Here is a 9145-nt window from a genome sequence, read left to right on the forward strand (position 1 = left end):
CTTCTTTCTTTCTTCTCTCTCTCTCTTCTCTCTCTCTCTCTCTTCCTCCTCCCTCCCCTCCTTCCTTCCTTCCTTCCTTCCTTCCTTCCTTCCTTCCTTCCTTCCTTCCCTGGGATTGAACCCAAAGGCGCTTACCCACTGAACCATATCCCCAGGCTTTTTAATTTTTTATTTCAAAATTAGGGTCTTGCTAAGCTGCTTAGGGCCTTACTAAATTGCTGAGGCTGGCTTTGAATTTGTGATCCTCCTCCCTTAGCCTCCAGAGTTGCTGGGGTTACAATCATCAGCCACTGTGCCCAGCTAATACCATTTCTAATGTTATTACCTCTTCTGTATCATTAAAAGAACACAACTTCCCACCCTTGAAGCACTTGAATTAGCAATGCTTTTTTGGAGAAAGGATGCCTCCTTAGTTTCTATGGCTCCCCCAGCTCTCATTTTATCCCTGGATATGTTGTGTTTCCTGAATTATTGCAGGACTTACTCATGCCACATTAGTGTGGATTTGTTTGTAGTTTCTAAGATATTGGACTGTTAGAGTTTTAATGGAGCTCCATTAGTCTATTAAATTCCCACACCCTTTGGGCATGAGAAAAAATGCACTTAAAAATGAAAAACAATCTCTCAGACTGCATTACAAGATCAGAATCTTGGAGTGGGCCCAGGAACCTACATGTTAAACTTCATTTCCCCAGTGATTCAGGTAATTATCTCACTACTGGACTAGGAAACCTATCTAAGTCTCAGGCTTACAAGGAGAGAATGAAAGTTCAGGTAATTTACATGCTTTGTCCAAGGTCATATGAACTTGTTGCAAGTCCAGAATTGGTACCAGAGATTTCTGACTACATTCTCATTCTTCCACAGACAGGTGGAAGACAAAGGTTCCTCTGGGACCTTTGTCTTTACACTAAGATCTTTGTAACATAGACTCCAGATTACTTTAGTCATTATCACTAAGTGGCCCTGCTTAACTGATCTTATGCCTGTGTCTGATCGGACCCAGTGAATAGATCCAAGCTGTCTTCATTACAGAGCATGGCATATTACAGCCTTTCAATAAATATTTGTTGAGTGAAGTCAATGAAGCAAGAAAGAATCTCAGGTGGGTTTGAATTAATGATCCAAGATGACATTATTCTTTTCCTAAGGTGGCAATACTCCAAGCAGGAATTGGGGAACCACCCATTCCTTGGCAAGGGAGGATGAATGATATTTTTCTGGATGTTAATCATGGGAAAGTTGGCAAGGGGGAAAGGCAAATGTAATTTTAAAAATCACATACAATTTAATTGCTGTGTTAAAGATTGATAGTTGTCCTCAATTTTTTTTTCCTTGTGTGGGTGTGTATGTGGTACTTGGGATTGAACCTAGGGGTGCTCTACCACTGAACTACATCCTAGGCTCCCCTTTTAAAAATTTTTATTTTGAGACATGGTCTTGCTGAGTTGCCAAGTCTGGCTTTGAACTTGTGATCCTCCTGCCTCAGCCTCATAAGTAGCTGGGACTACAGGCATGGCCACTGTGCTTGATTGACTTCTAATTTTTAACTGAGCACATGGCTGCTAATAATAAGGACTACATTTTCCAGTCTCTCTTGGATCTAAGTTTGGGTGACTAGAATCTAAGTGGAACATGCAACAGCTTCAGAAGCTTTCCTTAAAAGATGTGCCTCTTGCCCCTTTCTTCTGCATGCATACCTGCATCTTGGATCACAGGTGTGATGGATGAATTGAGAACTGAGTTCTAAACCTTGACATGATTCATAATTTGGGATTGGATAATTTTTTCTGGTACTGTGGATAAGAGCTTGGATAATGCTTTGTCGTCACAGAATATAGGACACTTAGCAGCATCCCTGGCCTCTACTCTTTAGATGCTGGTGACACCTGCTTCCCCAGTGGTGATAATCAGAAATATCTTCAGACACTATCAGTTGTCCTGTGGGAGGCAAAATCACCCTGATGGACAGCTATAGATCAGGAGGTGCCTTGGAATTGGTAGAAGGAGGCTGAGTCCCTGGGCTGGTAGAGCACAACCGTCATATCAGTCTCGGGCAGCCTACCTCTGTACTCCCACATGGAAGAGAAAAATATTTCTCTGGTTCAAGCCACTGTTGAGTTTATGTTACTTGCAGTCATACATAATCTAATAAATCCAATTGCTATTTTTCTTTAGCATCTATTGAAAATAAATCTCAATAAATTTATTTGATTGGGAGGCTATACAAACAGAATGAGAAAATATTGTAGGGGGCCATGAGTTTAAAGATGTTTAACTCAAATGTTAAGCATTAGTTGATTTGTTGGGACTCTTAGTTAAAAGGGCCAGTTATGCTTTCTACATTAGCTTAAGCAGAAAAGATGAGGATACTCACAATCAAAGAAAAACCTGCAGGAATCAAGGAATCTCTGAGGAGTTTAGGGACAGGAACCAGAGACCTGAGGCTTCTAGAACACCACCTCCCACCACCACTCTGTTTCTTTTAACCCATTGCCTCACTCTCTCCTACTCCAGATGACTTTCTTTCACACAGTAGGGAGTGTGGCCATTGACAGCCTTAGTCTCACAGTCCCAACAGCCAGACCACCATCAGCTCCGGCTCCAGGACTGAGATCAGCATATACCCATCTTGATTAATCACTGTGCTTAAGGTGAAGCGCGGTGATTGTCCCACACTAGCTCATAGGGCCCCCCCTCTGTAGTCAGAAGTGACCAGAAGTGTCAGGGGTGTCAGGGGTGGGCACAGACTTGCCAAAGATAATAGCTACTTTGCCTCCTATGTCACACATTCCCTAACTCTCATATACACAATCTCAAAAATCTCAAACGTGTCCCCACTTAAAGTAATAGTGCATTGTTCACACCTCCTTCCCTTGGGAGAGAACCAAGGTCTACTGAACACCATGTACCCTTCTCTCTCAGACCTGGGTGTGCTTCCCTTGCCTTGCAGAGGCACGTGTAACCATGTGTAACCACAATGGGGGAGAAACAACAATAAAAACTCTCATTTAAAAAAGCAGGAAGTGTGCAGGAGAGGACAGGCACTGGCCCAGAGGACACCATATACTGCCTGTCAGGAATAGTGAGCAATCAGTCAGATGTGTTTGTCAGCTCATTGTCTGGCCATGAGTGAGTCCTCTGTCAGCCAGTGTTTCTTCCCTGCTTATGGGGATCTCCCATCCAGGGGTCAGCTGGGCCGCCCCTGAGGAGCAGCAGGGAGGATTTTGCTGCCAGGTTTGTCTACTTAGAGTCCCCCTGCTCCCTGGCATGGGCTTTGGGGACTGGGGTTTGCCTTGGGAATGATAATCACAAGGTCCTGCTTGCTCAGCCTAGGGTTTCTCTAGCTTCATTAAATCCTCGATGGTGGCATTTGGGGGGCTCTACTGGTGGGTAAATTGTGATATTGAATTTGGGTCCTGGCCTTGTAGTTGTGTTTCTTAATTCATTTCCCTAGATCTCAGCTTCATAGCTTTATTGGCTTTTGCCTTACCTCCAGGGATAGAGGGAACTTATTTCCCACCAAGCCCTCTGGCATTTGGGTGGCGAGAGCAGGAGCACTGAACAAAGTCCAGCCAATCCTAGCTTTTCTTCCCATCTGGCTCTGTCCTACTCAGTGGGGCCCCATGAAAGCATGTGGGAAACTCAGTGGGTACCCACTCTCACTCCAGCCTCCGTCACTTGTCACTTGGAAGCACCTTAGGCTAAGAGATATGTAACTCAGAAAAAAGACTTAGAAAGTTGCCCTCATGGGCTCAGGCAGCAGGCTCTGGGATATCTGGACAGAACATTCTGTGACTGTGAGTATTTGGAGCACGGTCTAGAAGGGGTCTCAGTCTCCTGGTGGCTCCCCTTTCCCTTGGCTCTGTGGGCTCCTTATTTATAGGAAAAGGCCAGAGGAAGGTCAGATTGGGAAAGCCTAGGGGGTCGGGACAGGGCCCTTCCTATTCAGGTCTATGTCAGTATTGCTTTTGTCCCTAAACTGCTCCCAAGTGAATGACACTTAATTATAAGCTGGAGCTGCCAATCCTTTTTTTTTCTTTTTTTTTTTTTTAAGTATTGGCAAGGAATGAATTTATAAAAGAAGGTGTTTGAGAAGGCCCTGGGGAATTAGATTTCCCTGTTTCTCTTAATCCTCCCAGGTAGCCGATTCCTAGTCAGAACATTAGTTTTAGTACAGCTAAGGAGGAGATACCCAGCAGGTTCTGGGCTTTTTGGGGTTTGGGGGGCTGGGCAGGAGGCAGGATGAGCCAGGTTAAGGGAGCATGAAAAGAAGCTGAAAACTATTGTTAAAAGTGGCAGTAGTAAAAATCCCTCTTACCTCACCTACTTCCCAGTCTTCTCTAGTTTACCCTATTGACAGAAGCCAACAGGCAAAGGAAAACTGTGGGTTGTAGAATCCCAGCCCCAGCTGTTACACAAAAGAGTATGAGAGGGCGAGTTTGGAGCTGAGATCTAGTAAATAGCTTACTAACCTGCATGGGTAGGGAGCACTATCGTTCAACCTCCAGTGGAGTCTTGGAACATTGGCTAAAAAGAGAAAGAGACACCTCAGCATGCCCATATATCCTGCTTTAGTGTAAGAAGGAAAAAAGTAGTCAGAATTCTCTAATATCATGACTTTTTTCTACCAAGCCTCCCCTAAATCTTTTGCTATTAGGACACATGGTTTGTGTCACAGTATGTACAATATCAGTTCATAGTTTAGCCATGTGGCAAGGACTGTCAGATTCCTGCTTTTTTTCGAGTCAGCCTGTTCCATCTTCTAGAGTGGAATGAATGTCTCTTGCAATATTTTTGTATCAATTTGGGTTCTTGGTTGCCATAACAGAAACAGATTCTTATGAAATGAACTGAGTTTATTGGAAAGACATGGGGACAGTTCATGACATCAAAGTAATAGTAACCTGTCTTGAAAGCGAGAGAAACCAGGATGGCTTTGGGTATCTCCTGACCTTTAATTGTTGTCAGACCCAGCTCCAACTTCCTTCTAGCCTGGGATGTCTACTTAGATCTCAAATTCCTGTGGGGGAGAATCTGATTGGTTCCATGTGAGCCAGGTGGCTGTGCGTTGGGTCAAGGCCTGTGCTTTGAGATTGTTCTATAATAGACCAGGTCTGAGTCACTTGACTCCGCTGTGTCTGAGAGTTGGGTATAGAGACTGGTGGTCCCAAGGGAACACTGTGGAGAGGAAGGAAAAGGGAGGTACTGTTACCAGCAGAAGGTGGGAAGAATGCTGGGAAGAAAAAAACCAATGGCCATCTGAGCAGCCAAACTGGAATTTCAAGATTATGTGAAGTGGAAGTAACTACATTGTAAATGGCAAGGAGGAGGAAAGCTGCTTCTTCACCCACCAGGATTCCTGGCCCCACAAACTGCCCTGCAGACATAGGCCCACACCTTATTGGACTTTTGATCTCTTTCCCCTCACTAGCTTCTCCCTTCACTGTGTTGGGTGATCAGCCAGGGTGAGAGTTATGTCTTACACTGCTCATTGTCCTTGGTTTCCTTCTGTGTGTCCACCCTCCTTATTCATTTCCTTCGCATGATCCGTGCTGTTCCTGCATGACAGTCTCTTTTGGATTTGTCCGCCCAAATTAATCTTTCTCAAATCCCTTTCCTAGGACTTGCTTTTGCAGACTATCAAGTGGGAAAAGACTGGATAGAAGCTATTTAACTAGGGTTTTAATATCTGAAATGTTTTCATATCTGAAGTCCCAGGCCAACCCATCTATGGTCTTGGAAGAAATGATGCTTTGCTTTAATTTACAAACTTACCTTCTTTTTGAATATACCACCTACCATGTGACCATCAGGGCCTGCCAATACATGGCGTCTTAATAAGAGCATCATTTATTTTAACCCTAGCAGTGGTTCTGGAAAGGGCAATAGTTGAAGGATTCAGGAGGAACTCACAGGAGCCTCCAAAACAAGTCCAGGTGAATCAGGGAGGAAATGTGTCAGAACACAGGCAGAGTCCACCTCTTCAGAAGCCATCCTTGGTTACTGCAGGGTCTTCTGAACTTTCAGCTACTTTTGTGTAAGAGAGCCCCTTGGAATCATCTTAGTGCTTTTAAAGTTCAGTTCTGCCAGATCCAAGATGAGTTTGGAACAACTCAATTTTTTCCAAGGTCCTTAGGCATAATTTGGATAAATGCTTCTGGTTGAGAAACATTGTACAGCATAAATGAGGTGCCTGGGGCTATAACTTGAAAAATGGAGTCCACAGAAGAAATCCAGCCCTCAGGGGTGCTTTATTTGGCCAACATAGTGTTAAAAAATCTGAATTTGAAGCTGGAGGTGATGCATACCTGTAATCTTAGTGATGAGGAGGCTGAGGCCCTAAGAAACTTATTGAGACCTTATTATTATTTATAAATAAACAATATAGCTGGGCATGGTGGCACATACCTGTATGACAGCAGCTAGGGAGGCTGAGACAGGAGGATCATTAATTCAAAGGCAGCCTCAGCAAAATCGAGGTGCTAAGCAACTCATTGAGACCCTGTCTTTAAATAAAATACAAAATCGGGCTGGGGATGTGGCTCAGTGGTCAAGTGCCCCTGAGTTCAATCCCTGGTATCCCCCAAATTAAAATAAAATAAACAATATAAAGGGCTGGAGATATAGCTCAGTGGAAAAGTGCCCTCAGCCTCAATTCCCAGTACCAAAAAAGGGGGCCCCCTCCGGAATTTGAATCTTTTAGTGAAGGAACCAGTATCCAATTTGCTACAGTCCCCACTGTTCCCCATAGCCCTATAATATGAGATTGTGCTTTTTTCATTGTTTATGACTGATGAGCACTTATATCTCCCAGAGGGTCATCCTGCATGTGGGCACACTGGCAGGCAGCTCACTTATGCCAATGGTACTGACCCAGCACTGACTCTTCTTGAGGCCCTTCTTCAGGTGCTGCCATCAGCACAACTTTATAACACATGAGGAAAGTCAGTCTCCTCTCTCTGTTGCTGTGCTATGATTATTTTAAAACATGATGGACTCAAAGTGCACAGGGACAGTGTTCCTGGTAAGGTGTAAACTGATAGCTACAGTCTTTGAACTGATGGAGTTGAGACAGAAGCTCCAGAATCATCAAGCTCAGGCTCCAAATGGAACATGAGAGAAAAGGATTGCTATCCATGAATTTGAAGGGAAGATTGGATTCTGCAGAAGTTGAGTTCCTGTTGGATGGCTCAGTACCATCAGAGTTACCTTGGAGATTTTATAACCACTAATATCTCAGGACTGAGTGCTGGTATTTGTGAGGACCACAAATATAAGTCATATATAATTTAGGATTTTATACTGTCCATGTAAAAAAGGGTTTAAAAAGTGAGATTAATACTGTGGAGCTTTTCTGCTCACTCCCCACTCTGCCCCCACTCCCAGCCCCGCTCAGGCTCCACTGGGCTAGCTCCTAGCTCCGAGCTCCTGCTAAGCTAGCGCAGTCGCAATCAAGATTACCTACTGGACCTTATCACCCATGATGAGATGTTCTCTGACATTTACAAGATCTGGGAGATCGTGCCCGGGCTCTGCCTGGATGTGGAGGGCAAGATGGTCATTAGGACAGAGGATGACATTGATGACTCTCACTGGTGGAAATGCCTCCTCTGAAGGACCCGAAGGGAAGGTACCGAAAGCAGTAATCACTGGTGTTGATATTGTCTGTCATGAACCATCACTTGCAGGAAACCAGCTTCACAAAAGAAGCATAACAAGAAGTACATCAAAGATTACATGAAAACGATGAAAGGCAAACTTGAAGAACAGAGACCAGAGAGAGTAAAACCTTTTATGACAGGGGCTGCAGAACAAATCCAGCACATCCTTGCTAATTTAAAAAATTACCAGTTCTTCATTGGTGCAAACATGAATCCAGATGGCATGGTCGCTTTCCTGGGCTACCGTGAAGATGATGTGACCCCCATATGTGATTTTCTTTAAGGGTGGTTTAGAAATGGAGAAATATTAACAAATTTGGCAGTTACTTTGGATCTATCATCTGTCATCATAACTGGCTGCTGCTTGTCATCCACACAACACCAGGACTTAAGACAAATGGAACTGATGTCATCTTGAGCACATTTATTTTGACCATGGTTATTTGGAGTGGAGGCATTGCTTTTTAAGAAAAAGGTTGTCTAAAAATAAAGTGCATTTAAACTCTCTTGAGAGAAGTTCTCTTAGTTTAATACAAGTTTGAACTATATCCAACCTGTAGTATTCCTGGAGAAGCTAGAGCCTGATTGTAGTCCACCAGTAGAAAGCTGACTGTATTTATATAACTCCTGCAGTGAAAACTACTTCTGCAACTGGAATCTAAAAAACACGAATCAAAGTTTTAATTCTGACTTGTAATAAAGGGAAGGAGCATGCTCATAGCAGTACCAACATTTGAAAAGTGGAACCTTACATGTTGCATCACTTATAATGGAAGTAGTTAACCCTGGAAGAGGTTACCAAAAGAATAAAGAGACACTAACTCAGTTGAAAGAAAAAAAAAAAAACCTTTGGAAATTCTTATCATTTTAACATTTAATCAATACAAAAATTGTTGATGTACTTTGCTTTTTTGTGAGTGCGTTTGAAATCCAGTGTGTACTTTACATGTGGAGCAGATCTCAATTTGGACTAGGTTCATTTCAAAGTGATACACATTGCTAATTGCTACCTTAGTCAGCAGGCAGATTTAGCCCCTCACTGAGAGGCCAACATGGCCTCTCAGATTTTACCCAACATGTGGGTATCAGAATGTAGAAAGGCCTCATTGTTGATTCTGTGGACTGCTTGCCTGTGCTTTTACTGCCCTAAGGTACACTTGCCTTTGGGCCACTGACTCATGTCCTAGCTGCCATTGTTTCCTGTAGTCTGAGGGACTTAATTTTAGCTGGGTTTCCTGGCACTGTGACAACTTTCCTCTGTGCTTCATTTCTTCCCTTTCAAGTCCTTGCCTGCCACTGCAGTATAATTCAAAGCTTCAATGGGCTGCAATCCAATGGACCCAACCCAAACAGGAAACTGGATTTCTCATTGTTTATCTGAAACCGTGAACCAGAAAATGTCGGACACTTGTTTTTAGTGCTTCATTGAGTTGAAACTGAATCAAAACACAACTGTTTCCAACAGCATCTCAAATATGGAA

At 43.4% G+C, this 9145-nt stretch overlaps 1 pseudogene; it reads left to right on the forward strand.

Moving 5' to 3' along the window:
- The first annotated feature begins 7476 nt into the window (after positions 1-7476).
- On the forward strand, positions 7477-8083 carry LOC107139390 (annotated as a pseudogene).
- The last annotated feature ends 1062 nt before the right edge of the window (positions 8084-9145 follow it).

This window comes from Marmota marmota, unplaced genomic scaffold, assembly GCF_001458135.2.
Source record: "Marmota marmota marmota unplaced genomic scaffold, marMar, whole genome shotgun sequence".
Taxonomy (NCBI): Eukaryota; Metazoa; Chordata; class Mammalia; order Rodentia; family Sciuridae; genus Marmota; species Marmota marmota.